We start from the raw sequence: 14,273 nt of genomic DNA, 5'->3' as shown, positions 1-14,273 counted from the left end.
CTGGGACCTCAGGTGTCATGTCATTTCACACTGGGACCTCAAGAGTGACATGGTCATATCACTACACACTGGGGAGCATGCTCTACCCTTACAGACTAGGTTCACATTCTTGGAATGGTGCCCTCATTATTCAGTGGCACTGTATGGCACTGTATGTCATTACAGACTGGGTTCACATTCTTGGAATGCAGCCCTCATTATTCAGTGGCACTGTATGGCACTGTATGTCATTACAGACTGGGTTCACATTCTTGGAATGCAGCCCTCATTATTCAGTGGCACTGTATGGCACGTATGTCATTACAGACTGGGTTCACATTCTTGGAATGCAGCCCTCATTATTCAGTGGCACTGTATGTATGTCACTGTATGTCATTACAGACTGGGTTCACATTCTTGGAATGCAGCCCTCATTATTCAGTGGCACTGTATGTCACTGTATGTCATCACAGACTGGGGTGACATTCTTGGAATGCTGCCCTCATTATTCAGTGGCACTGTATGTATGTCACTGTATGTCATTACAGACTGGGTTCACATTCTTGGAATGCTGCCCTCATTATTCAGTGGCACTGTATGGCACTGTATGTCATTACAGACTGGGTTCACATTCTTGGAATGCAGCCCTCATTATTCAGTGGCACTGTATGTATGTCACTGTATGTCATTACAGACTGGGTTCACATTCTTGGAATGCAGCCCTCATTATTCAGTGGCACTGTATGTATGGCACTGTATGTCATTACAGACTGGGTTCACATTCTTGGAATGCAGCCTTCATTATTCAGTGGCACTGTATGGCACTGTATGTCATTACAGACTGGGTTCACATTCTTGGAGTGCTGCCCTCATTATTCAGTGGCACTGTATGTCACTGTATGTCATCACAGACTGGGGTGACATTCTTGGAATGCTGCCCTCATTATTCAGTGGCACTGAATGGCGCGGTATGTCATTACAAATTTGCAGCTTATGCATGACTCACCCATGCCATTGCATGGTGGGAGCTCATTCACGGGGTGCTCATATCTTTATATGTTGATATCATTTATTTATTTAACTTTTATTGACTGGGAAAGTCCAACTAGGACAGAGCCTATTTTCAGTGGAGCCCTGAGGAAAATGCTCCAGATGCAGGTCTTTGGAATATTTTGTGCAGAAATTGTGCATTTCATTACACATTCGGATCTTTTAAATGAAGCATTCATGATTACGCAATGAAAACTGGGAAGATAATATGTGACACATTCATATCATTATACAGTAAAAGCACCTGCATTATTCCCATATGTTAATGCACAGTGAAAACACATACACAACATTCACACTTTTTATGGGAAAACATATAACACACTCATGTTTTACAATTTCGTGTTGTTATATAAGGTTACCATATGTATGACACACTCACTTTACTGCACATGAGAATATGTATATAATGTACAGATGTATTTATTTATTTATTTCCATTTATTTACCATGTTAGTCTGACTGGGCCAAAGCCCATTTTCACTGGAGACCCTGAGAGAAAAGCTTCACAATATAAAATGAACAACTGAGAATTCATTCATGAATACCCATGTGATTGCACAATGCAAATATGTGTGTGTCACAATCGTGTCACTATTCATCTGTGTCCCAAGGTAAAAGTAAATGAAAGTAAATAATTTTGAAGCAGAAGCAGTTTGATCTTCCCCATCTTCCAGTAATATGTGTACTGACTGGTGCCCTCATCCAACAGTAGGGTGCTCTGTGGTGCCATCATCCAACAGTAGGGGGTGCACTATGGTGCCATCATCCAACAGTAGGGGTGCTCCGTGGTGCCATCATCTAACAGTAGGGGTGCTCTGTGGTGCAATCATCCAACAGTACAGTTATTATGTGGTGACATCATCTAACAGTAGGGGTGCTCTGTAGTACCATTATCCAACAGTACAATTGTTATATGGTGCCATAATCCAAAAGTAGGGTGCTCTGTGGTGCCATCATCCAACAGTAGGGGGTGCACTATGGTGCCATCATCCAACAGTAGGGGTGCTCTGTGGTGCAATCATCCAACAGTACAGTTGTTATGTGGTGACATCATCCAACAGTAGGGGTGCTCTGTAGTACCATCATCCAACAGTACAATTGTTATAAGGTGCCATCATCCAACAGTAGGGGTGTTCTGTGATGCCATCATCCAACAGTAGGGGTGCACTATGGTGCCACTGTCCAACAGTAAGGGTGCACTGTGGTGCAATCATCCAACAGTACAGTTGTTATGTGGTGCCGTCATCCAACATTAGTAGTGCACTATGGTGCCATCATCCAACAGTAGGAGTGCACTATAGTGCCATCATCCAATAGAACAGTTGTTATGTGGTACCATCATCCAACAGTATAGTTATTATGTGGTACCATCATCCAACAGTAGGGGTGCTCTGTGGCACCATCATCCAACAGTAGGGGTGCTCTGTGTTGCCATTAGTCAATAGTACAGTTGTTATGTGGTACCATCATCCAACAGTAGGGGTGCTCTGTGGTGACATCATCCAACAGTAGGAGTCCATTATGGTGTCATCATCCAACAGTAGGAGTGTTCTTTGTTGCCATCATCCAATAGTACAGTTGTTATGTTGTACCATCATCCAAAAGTAGGGGTGCACTATGGTGCCATCATCCAACAGTATGGGTATATAATGGTGCCATAATGCACCCATACTGTTGGATGATGGCACCAACTGTATGGGCATATTATGGTGCCATCATCCAACAGTAGGGGTGCACTATGGTGTCATCATTCAACAGTAGGGGTGCACTGTGGTGCCATCATCCAATAGAACAGTTGGTATGTGGTGCCATCATCCAATAGTAGGGGTGCACTATGGTGCCATCATCCAACAGTAGTAGGGGTGCTCTGTGATGCCATCATCCAGCAGTAGGGGTGTTCTATTGTGCCATCATCCAACAGTACAGTTGTTATGTGGTGCCATCATCCAAAGGTAGGGGTACACTGTGGTGCCATCATCCAACAGTACAGTTGTTATGTGGGCCATCATCCAATGGTAGGGATGCACTATGGTGCCATCATCCAACAGTAGGGGTGCTCTGTGGTGCCATCATCCAACAGTACAGTTGTTATGTGGTGCCATCATCCAAAGGTAGGGCTGCACTGTGGTACCATCATCCAATAGTAGGGGAGCATGGTGGTGCCATCATCCAACAGTACAGTTGTTATGTGGTGCCATCATCCAATTGTAGGTATGCACTATGGTGCCATTATCCAACAGTAGGGGTGCTCTGTGGTACCATCATCCAACAGTAGGGGTGCTCTGTGGTGCCATCATCCAGCAGTACAGTTGTTATGTTTATGTTATGTACTTTAGCTATGTTAGAAACCTAGGAGGAAACTCCCAGATATGCTCAGAATTAGTTCAAAATGATGTGAAGATTACTGAATCTACACACATTGCCAACATACTGGCTGACAGGTTCAGTGCAAACTTCTCCCCCCCCTCCCCCCCAAAAGGAGAGATATCTATACCAGAGGATTGTAGCCCCCCAAACATCTCCAACACCCAGGTGAGAACTGCTCTCTCCAAAGCAAAAAACACAGCATCCATGGGACCGGATGGTGTCCCCGGCTGTGTGCTCCACGAACTCAATGAGGAATTAAACCCGCAGTTAGGACAGCTGTTTAATCTTAGCCTCACCTCAGGGTACGTACCCAAGGAGTGGCGCATGGTGCCTGTGGTCCCACTTCACAAGGGCGGTGCCTCCACCGACCCTGGAAATTACCGTCCCATTAGCTTGACAAGCCTTATCTGCAAAGCCATGGAGAGGATCATAATGGAACTCATAAATAAAGACATAGGGAACTTGCAGACTTTGGATCCAACCCAGTTTGGCTTTGTCAAAGGCAGATCATGCCTTTTAAACTTGGTTGACTTTTTCGAGACAGTCACCAAGGCCATTGATGAGGGAAAGGCAGTCCATACAGCCTACCTTGACCTGGCAAAGGCCTTCGACACAATACCCCACTCAGGTATCATCGAAAAACTCATCAGCTTGAATGTAAACCCATACATCACAAGATGGGTTGCAAACTGGCTAAGTGACAGAACCCACAGGGTCAGAGTTGCTGGAGCCATGTCAGACTCAAAGCCTGTCACAAGTGGTGTCCCACAGGGATCAGTCCTGGGTCCACTCTTGTTCGGCATCTACTTTTCTGAAGTACAAGCAAACACAGGAGGGTTATGGCTGACAAAGTTTGCAGATGACTGCAAACTGGGCACCATAGTCGAAAACACATCTGATACAGATATCCTTCAGAAGGGCCTCACAGAAACGGATAACTGGTGCCAGAGCCATGGCCTAAAGTTAAATGCCAAGAAATGCATAGTCATACCCTTCGGGAAAAACAAGGTTACCCCTAGCTACCATATAGGTGGCAATCCACTGAGCACAGAAGAAGTCATCAGGGATCTGGGGACCCAGGTTGACAGTAGCCTTTCGTTTGACACTCATGTTGCTAAAGTAGTTAGGAAAACTTTCTACATTGCCCACCTGATCATGAAGGGATTCACATCTAGATCAAGGGAGGTCATCGTCACCCTGTACTCATCACTCATTAGACCTATGATTGAGTACAATGCCCCATTCGGAATGTATCTGACCCGACACCTGCAGCAGCTGGAAAGGCCCCAAAAGTTCCTCACCAAAAGGATAAAGGGTCTCAAAATATGTCTTATGCTGCCCGACTGAAAGAACTCCAGCTCTATTCAGTCTCATACCGCTTGCTCAGAGGTGACCTGTGCCTGACATATAAGGCCACGTCAAACCCTGATTTGATGAATATGCTTCACCTCAAAAAATCTAGATCCCTCAGAACCACAAGGGCGGGAGACTTAAACATTGACACGGTTATTAATAGAACGTGCTGGAGGGACAGATTCATCACCCAGAGACTCCCTATGCTGTGGAACAAAATCCCGGTACATGTGAGGCAGAGCACCTCGCTGGCCTTGTTCAAGAGGAATCTTGACCAATGGATGGGGGATCACAGATATACCCCAGGGATTACTTCAGTGTCACTGCTTGACAGAGGCACAGCAAAATAATAGGCATAGTTTTATTCAAACTAAAGGGGTGGCGATAGCCAAATAACTATGGGCTAGGCTTATAAATGCCCTTGGGCAGATAGCCTAGTACGAACCTATGAACCTATGAACCTATGTGGTACCATCATCCAACAGTAGGGGGAGCACTATGGTGCTATCATCCAACAGTAGGGTTGCACTATGGTGCCACTGTCCAACAGTAGGGGTGCACTATGGTGCCACTGTCCAACAGTAGGGGTGCTCTGTGGTGCTATCATCGAACAGTACAGTTATGTGGTACCATCATCCAACAGCATGGGTGTATTATGGTGCCATCATCCAACAGTACAGTTGCTATTTGGTACCATCATCCAATAGTAGGGGTGGTCTCTGGTGCTTCTTAGTACGTAACACTGCCTCCATGGTGATGATCTACTGAATGGAGTGGCTCTACCAGGTTAATCTTGCAAATGAGACTTGACAAGAATGCATGGATGACATGATACAAATGGAAAGGTAGAACATAGTGACCTAAGTTAAATCTTGACTGATGACAAAAAATTGCACACTCATCTGTCATTTCTTCAGGTTAGGGAAAGAAGTAAGTACCGATGTAGTTTCTATCACATTAGAAGGACCTACCCATGATCTGTTATTGTCTGACTTGTTAGGGAGTTGGACTGTGGTGTCATGAGTAGTACTGTTGTTTTACACTGTCTTCTAACTTCTTCCTAACAAGAAGGCTACGCAGCCAAAACTCATGAAAACAAAGGACCAATTGAGAGGTCTCCAAATGACCTTAGTAGCTTATTCAGCACAGGTAGCCTATGTTTTACATCTATAATGCCTATCCAAAAAGGAGTCCTAGTCATGCTGTATGCAGCACCTGAGAAAACTCATTCAACCTTACCATTATGATAGAAGGGAAACTAGTAAGGTGTTTGAACATTTGTTTGCATATATTACAAATTAAAATGACCCGACCCCCCCCCCCCCCGACAGAGTAATTATAATCTCTCTGGAAAGAATTTTACACATTGCCAATCTACAAAGAAGGACATTCTCTAGACATCTCTAACTTTAGACCTATAGCCATCCTGTCACCACTCTCTACTACTTGAAAATGCATACATAAGCAAACTCTGCAATATCTAATACGGGAAAACTTACTTACTCCTACTCAGCATGGTTTCTGCCCAAAACATAGCACAACTACTGCCTTAATCTCCTTTACTAACACTATATACCCCAGGCTCGTGATAACAACAAACTTGTCTCCTATTTATTTTCAGACCTTTCTAAAGCCTTTGATACTGTATCACACTCATTACTTCTGACTAAACTGACTAATCTAAATTTCTTTCCTGCCACTGTTAATCAGTTTTCCAGCTATCTCTCTGATCGATTACAATCTGTGAAATGGCTCTCTACACTCCCTCCCCCTCTCCTCATAAAGATGGGCATCCCCCAAGGTTCCATATTAGGTCTAGTACTATTTAACATTTTTACAAACCTACTCTATACCTCTTGCTCTTAGTCATCTCTTGTACAATATGCTGATGATTCTACAGTGATTATCATCACTGATTCTCCCTCAGATCTCATCTCCAAAACTCAGGCTGCCTTCACCTCTGTAGAAACATGGCTCACCAATAACCAATTAATCCTAAACCATAAGAAAACTAAACTCCTGCTCTTTCTCACAAAAACTATTACTCATCTTAAATCTACTTTTACCATACTGTCTCTCAATAACACTCCTATAATAGCGGAAACAAGCACTGAACTCCTAGGTGTCACAATAGATGACCAACTTAAATTTGACTTGCACATCAACAACTACATTAAGAAGACTCATCAAAAACTAGGCCTCCTATACAGAAACAGAAAGTTTCTCACTTACAAAGCTAAAGTTACCCTGTCTCATTCCCATTTATTAATCTACTATACGACTCTCAGATTCTAACAGACCTTAATAATACACTCCTAGCAAAACATAACTCTACTTATAATAAGATAGCCAGATTCTCTGCCCAACATACTTTTAAAACCCATCAATGTATCTCACTTAAACACCTAAACTGGATGAAACTACCCAATTTGCTTCCTCTCTCTCAGCCCTAGATCACTCATTCTATACTATATCAACCTCTCTACTCCCCTAGCCTATCCTTCCTAATATCTCACTACTCTGGTTGGGATACCCTGTCCTCCCTAATATCTCACTACTCTGGTCAGGATAGCCTATCCTCCCTAATATCTTGCTACTCTGGTTGGGATAGCCTATCCTTCCTAATATCTCACTACTCTAGTCAGAATGGCCTATCCTTCCTAATATCTCACTACTCTGGTCAGAATGGCCTATCCTTCCTAATATCTCACTACTCTGGTCAGGATAGCCTATCCTTCCTAATATCTCACTACTCTGGTCAGAATGGCCTATCCTTCCTAATATCTCACTACTCTGGCCAGAATGGCCTATCCTTCCTAATATCTCACTACTCTGGTCAGGATAGCCTATTCTCCCTAATATCTTGCTACTCTGGTTGGGATAGCCTATCCTTCCTAATATCTCACTACTCTGGTCAGAATGGCCTATCCTTCCTAATATCTCACTACTCTGGTCAGGATAGCCTATCCTTCCTAATATCTCACTACTCTGGTCAGGATAGCATATCCTTCCTAATATCTCACTACTCTGGTCAGAATGGCCTATCCTTCCTAATATCTCACTACTCTGGTCAGGATGGCCTATCCTCCCTAATATCTCACTACTCTGGTCAGGATAGCCTATCCTTCCTAATATCTCACTACTCTGGTCAGGATAGCCTATCCTCCTTAATATCTCACTACTCTGGTTGGGATAGCCTATCCTTCCTAATATCTCACTACTCTGGTCAGGATAGCCTATCCTCCCTAATATCTCACTACTCTAGTCAGGATAGCCTATCCTCCCTAATATCTCACTACTCTGGTCAGAATGGCCTATCCTCCCTAATATCTCACTACTCTGGTTGGGATAGCCTATCCTTCCTAATATCTCACTACTCTGGTCAGGATAGCCTATCCTCCCTAATATCTCACTACTCTGGTCAGGATAGCCTATCCTTCCTAATATCTCACTACTCTGGTCAGAATGGCCTATCCTCCCTAATATCTCACTACTCTGGTTGGGATAGCCTATCATCCCTAATATCTCGCTATTCTGGTCGGGATAGCCTATCCTCCCTAATATCTCACTACTCTGCTTCCATATCAAATTAGATTAACAAAACAACCAAAACATTTCAAAGCAGGAACCAAAGAACACCTAAAAACTCTCTGGTCCTGGCCCTGGCCCTGCACTCACCCCCCATAAACTGTATCCACCAATAAGTTAATATTTTCTTGGAACACTACCCCAAATATTAACCTCTACTCCCTTCTGCTCTGCACATCTATACCTCCTGGTCAAGTCTATCTCTCTTACTAACCTATATTATTTATGCCTCAGCATAACCTCTCTCTCACTATATTCCTCCCCAAAACCATCTCTAAAAGTAGTGAATGTCTATATAGTACGATTACATTAATAACTTATAAGAATACTTCTATCTCAAATTTTCACATAGTCTCTATTACTAATGATTATGTATAAACATTTGAAACTTGCATAATTTTGTAAATATAAGCAAAATCCTATTGTTAGCTCAGTCAGACTTTTTCTGGTCAACAAATGTAAACTAAATAATAAAAATAAATAAAATGTACAGCACATGAAAATTTATGTGGCATCACAAACACATAATCATTCAGGAAGGCATGTTTCTGTTATGACTTATAGTCTAGTAAAACATGTTAGCTCATTCCCTGGTCTGGCATGTCTTTATTTAATAAAATGTTGATTGGACTCAGTATAAATAAGGCAAAACAAAACGTAACTCAGCTAAAGCAGATATTATGGTCAAAAGCCTGTATTCTCAAACCTTGTTCTAAGTGCAAGATCCTAACCTTTATTCTGTTAAATTTTTGAGATTTCATGAGCTACTTTGAAGTTCGTTGTGAAGTATCACATCTGATTATTGGCTCATATTGTGAGTTAAAATGGTCCTTGGACCAGTTCATCTACTTGATGAATAAATATAAATAAATAAATATTAATAAATATAAATAAGTAAATAAATAAATAAACAAAATATCATTGTACATGCTGCGATGGCACCATTTTAAGTTATGTTTTACATAATGCCAGCCATGCTGAACTGTGCATTGTCCTGTAGGATTCACAGCAGCTCTCAAAATCATTTTAGGCAAAATCATATTTTACATCTTTTACCGCAATGTGCTCAGTAAGTTACCATTAGTCAAAACTGGAATTTATGAAAAAATAATAGCATGACAACACCATATTTAGAAATGCTACAATACGGCGGACAGTGCAGTGGTACAGCAGTAGCATTGTCGCCTCTCGGCACTAAGTTCGCCAGTTCAATTCTCAGCTGGGGTGCTTTCTGTGTGGAGTCTGTATGTCCTCCCTGTGTTTGTGGAGGTTTCCATCAGGTGCTTCAGTTTCCTCTCCTGTTACAAAGACATGCATTTGGAGTGTTTCTCCCCAGGCCTCTGCTGAAAATTGGCTTTGTTCTAAGTTGGACTTTCCTTGTAAATAAATAAATACCCCCTTTTCTGTATTCTTCCTTTTATTACGTTAACTATGGAAATGTCTCTTCCTCTCTAGCATTCTATGAACATAACATACTGGGGGGAAAAGTATTATGGTAAGACCATCATATTATTGTAACTTCTCTTTGTTGTATTGCATTATTTCTGTCTCTTATTTATTCTTTTCACTATATCTTCCACTTATTCATTTTACTACACTTTAATATTAGGATTCTTTTACACTGTATATTGTACTACACTGTTTTGCATACCACTTTACTGCTACATACCCCTTTTAAACAGCATTCATACATTTCAAAATTACACTTATTTATTTATTTATTTTACATTTGTTGACTGGGCTAGTCTAACTGGATATATGTCCATTTTCAGTAGAGGCCCGGGAAGAAAAGCTCCAAGCATCAGCAGTGACAAAGAATAGAATATATACTAATAGTCAAGTGAATTGCAGTATATTGGCTACATTGATCAGAACAAAATTGTACTGAAACATATAGTAGGTTTAAGTTAATATCAAATACAGAGAGAAAAACAAAACTTTTTTTCACTTCTTATAATAACTTAAATATTTTAACCTTTTTATTAACAAGTGTATTTCATATTCTTTCACTACATCTAACATTTGTCTTAATCCTTCTGTAGACCCATTTACTGATTTACTGTTTAATACATATTGCCTTACACTTACTCGTGTGTTATACTGTTTGTATTTTACTGTTTAATGCAGATTGCTTTACACTTACTCATACATTGTACTATTTGTATTTTCAATCTACTTGTATATCAATGTATTTTTTCAATCCACTTTCATCTTTTTGTAATGTGTTTTATCTGTACTGTTTTACTCCACTTGCATATTTTTGTAAAGTGCTTGCTAAAAATTGTAATCTTTTTTATCAGTATGTATTTTGATTGGTTTGTTTTTGACTCCATGGTCTGGATTGTAGCTGAAAAGGGTCCTTGGACCAGTTCACTTACCTGGATAAGAAACATCAAACAAACAAATAAATGATGTTTTGAAGTCAGAAAACCTCCAGCTAACCCTTGCCAGATCCCTTACTGATGTATTAGAATTCCAAATTCAAGCAATATCAGACAAGAAAAGCCTCTTTAATGAGACTGTTTGACTCAGGAGTGATACACTAGATCAACACCTTTTCTGATTTGGTGAAATATTGATATGGTCTGTATTCTTTGGTGAAATGTGACTTAGTAAGTTTTTACCTATTTGCTGGACAGGTGGGGGCAACTGTTCCTTCTCAGGTATAACCTAGAAGCACTGTCATGAAGTGATTTGCTTAGAGTCACAAAGTAGGCAAATGAAGGTTGAAGGACTCAAACCTTGTACCCTCAGCACAGGAAGCAGATCACTAACAGCGTAGAGTTTTACTGTCTGTACTAACTGCATAACCACAATAAGTTGGTGAAAAACATCTTGTAACAAGGTGAGGACAGCATATTTGCTGTTATTTGGGAGGTTGCACAATAGTTAAGTTGTTTACCTTACAGACACAAGGTGCAGGGTTTGATTCCCACAAGGGGTAATTGGCTAGGTTTAAAATGACCTGCAAGGGCTGTTAGCCTAGTACTAATCTGTGAATTAAATTTTACTGTGTATTAGTTTCTTTTTTCAGAATAACCAGGTTGTGACGGAAGAAAATGTTCATCGTCACCCATTCCAACAACCTGACTGCAAATCTGAAATGGAATTTGTAATCCTGCTTAATCAGCAGCTTATTTCCTTTTTTCCCTTTCTCTCAAACCAAGAATAAGAATTCCCATCTCACTGTCACATTTCTCCTTCTATTACATACATTACTGATCTTAACACCTTTGCAGGAATGCTGTTCAAAAAATGTGTGTGTGTGTGTGTGTGTGTGTGTGTGTGTGTGTGTGTGTGTGTGTGTGTGTGTGTGTGTGTGTGTGTTGCATGCATGTGCATGTGTGTGTGTGAGCATGTCTAGATAGAGAAATAGACTGATAATTTTTGAGAGTGCACTTGGAGTGTACTTGGACCCCCAAGACATTTTGCTTTGAGGGAGTTAAACATTTTAATTCATTCCACCAGACACCATTTATTAAGCTGTACTACTCTTTCTGCATGCCTCTATACTTGACCATTTTTGTTAACCTGTTTTGCACTGCTAAAGTAACCTGCAGTTTATCGCTGCTTGTGTGCATGCTGTGCTCCCTACTGTTGCAGGATGGCTGTACTTGTTGTATCTGCACAGTCTGAGAAGGCTGTGTGACCAAGCCTGGACATGTGCTGGCTGCTATGGCTTGAAAGGAAGTGGGATCTTGGGGTTCAGTCAGGTAGAATGAAGACGGTGGAGTACGCATAGAGTGAGAGAGTGGTGTGAGGATTTACTGTACATTACACATTGATCAAATAATAATAGCAGGATTCAAACCCAGATCCCCAGACTTCTGCTTCCCATGTAACAAGCTAAAGTTCTTTTCATACATAGTACTGTGCAGCTGTAGGCTGCAGTCCACATCGTAAAAGGACAAATGGAAGAATAAATGCTGGCTTGAGAGACAGGAAGATGTCATTATAGGAATGGGCCTGGTTGTATTTGTGCAGAATAACCTCGGAGCACCTGTTCTCAGCAGCAGAACACAAGGGTGTCAAAGAAAATACTTCTATTGAAAAAGTGAGAACCGAACTGTCATGGGGATGCAGAGGGAGGCCTGCATGGAATGCATGTGTAATTCCTTCCCAACCCAGCCGCAGGTGTGAGCTGTGCTTTATGCCAGCTGCCTGGAGTTGCCACTCTCCCAGTATGGCCTGTAAATAGAAGTTAGGCTAATGCTTTAAATGTAGAATGTAGTTTCAAAATGCTCTGATTATAATCTTTAGCTATTTGAGGCAGTCTTAACCCTCATAAATTATGTAATGAACACACAGAAATCTACTTGTTCTAAAGGTTCTGCCCTTTCTCCATGTATCCCAGCAGGAGTCAATGACTCGATGTAAATGAAACCTTTTCACACCCAAGTGAACAATCAAGAAAAGAAAACTATCTCACTCTCTCCAGCCCTAAGAGCTTTGGTGGCCTCTGCTGAAGCTTTGCTTTGGCAGCATGTTTTTGTCATGCTGATTTTGTTAGTGCCCCTCCCCCCTCCATTATCTGTAGGGAAGCATGGAAGGTCTAACAGATGGAGAAGTCGGACTTCAGAGACTGGAAGCACTCAAGTGAAATACAGAGCACTTTGTCATTCAGGGCTAGTAGCACGTCAGGCCACAGCTGCACCTTGTAATGAAGCACCCCCAGATTGGTTTCCTCCCCTCAAATGTTTCCTCCTCCCCCCTATCCAAGGGACATGGCATAGGCAGCCATGTTGTTATCTGGGAGACTGTTACTTGACAGACCTTTAAATGTGTGTGTGCTTATAACCATTAGAAATAGTACCGTTTCTAAAAATAAAATTAGCTAGCTCACAATATTATGTATTTAAGAAGTTTTTTTCATCCTTTACTAGTGATAAAACTGGTTGGGGAAAATATAAACTATTCCAGTTTGCAGAGATGTCAAGTTTTGCACTTCAGTGGACTTTAACCAGTAAGAGACTTAGAGTAATGCAAGAATTTTACCCTTTGAACTAGTTATGGACTTCATTTTATCAGCAAGACAGCTTTAGGAAGTTTGAGAAGTCAACTATGGTTTGCTTTGCACTGTAACAGTGTTAACATTCCTTTGATGTCATAAGGACATACTAGAACCTGTGCCATCGTTTGTGCATCACTGTCTTGCATGGTATCACTGATTGTTATGTATTTCTTTTATTTTTATGTTTTGTTAACCGGATTTCATTTATTTTTATGCTTTGTTAACTGGCTTGTCTAACTGAGTTTTGACCCATTCTCAGTGGAGGTTTGGGGCGAAAAGTTCCAGTACAGATAACTGCAATATAGTTCACAGTATTAGACAAAAATGCTACAGATGTGCGTATAAAGAAACACAGATAAGTTTAAGTATTTTTCAATTTGCAGAACACAATACCATGGGTTAGTGTCCCTGGAGAAAGCAGTAAGTTGTGCTCAGACAGGTTTATTACTGTGCCGCATTTGCAAGATATGATGCAATTGGCTACAGTGATTTAGATGGTAAATACAAAGAAAAACTAAAATCAGGAAATGAAAAAGAGGCAGGCTAAGGAGGTGTGTGTAAGACTTCTAAAGTAGTGCAATGTTTGTAGAAGTGAGAATCTTTACAAGTTCTGTAGGACAAAATACATTTGTGTACCTGGATGGTAAACAGCCAATTGACAAATATATACTATATGCATTTAAGGGTAATAATGAAATCAAGCTAGACAGAAAAATAGAAAAATGTGGATTAGCTCAAATATTTTGCCTGAATAGGAAGTACCCAGATTAGCAGCCTTAATAACATCTGCATAAAACTTGATCTTTAATGTACAGTCGGTTTGAAGTCATTAACAGTATCCAGTCTGGTATTTTCATAAGGCAGGTGGTTCTATTTGAAGGGGGTCTACTATAAAACTGTTCCACTCCAGTCAAATAAAATT

The 14,273-nt window shown here is 41.0% G+C and overlaps 1 protein-coding gene across 3 annotated transcripts in view; it reads left to right on the top strand.

The window, feature by feature from the left end:
• The window catches only part of LOC122812312 (E3 ubiquitin-protein ligase Rnf220-like), a 673,416-nt gene that overhangs the window by 102,211 nt on the left and 556,932 nt on the right, over nucleotides 1–14,273 (top strand). The gene's annotated exons all lie outside the window — the stretch shown is intronic.

Source organism: Protopterus annectens, chromosome 9.part0 (genome assembly GCF_019279795.1).
Source record: "Protopterus annectens isolate FY-2018-M chromosome 9.part0, PAN1.0, whole genome shotgun sequence".
Lineage (NCBI taxonomy): Eukaryota > Metazoa > Chordata > Ceratodontiformes > Protopteridae > Protopterus > Protopterus annectens.
This window is presented reverse-complemented; position numbering and strand designations above follow the sequence as displayed.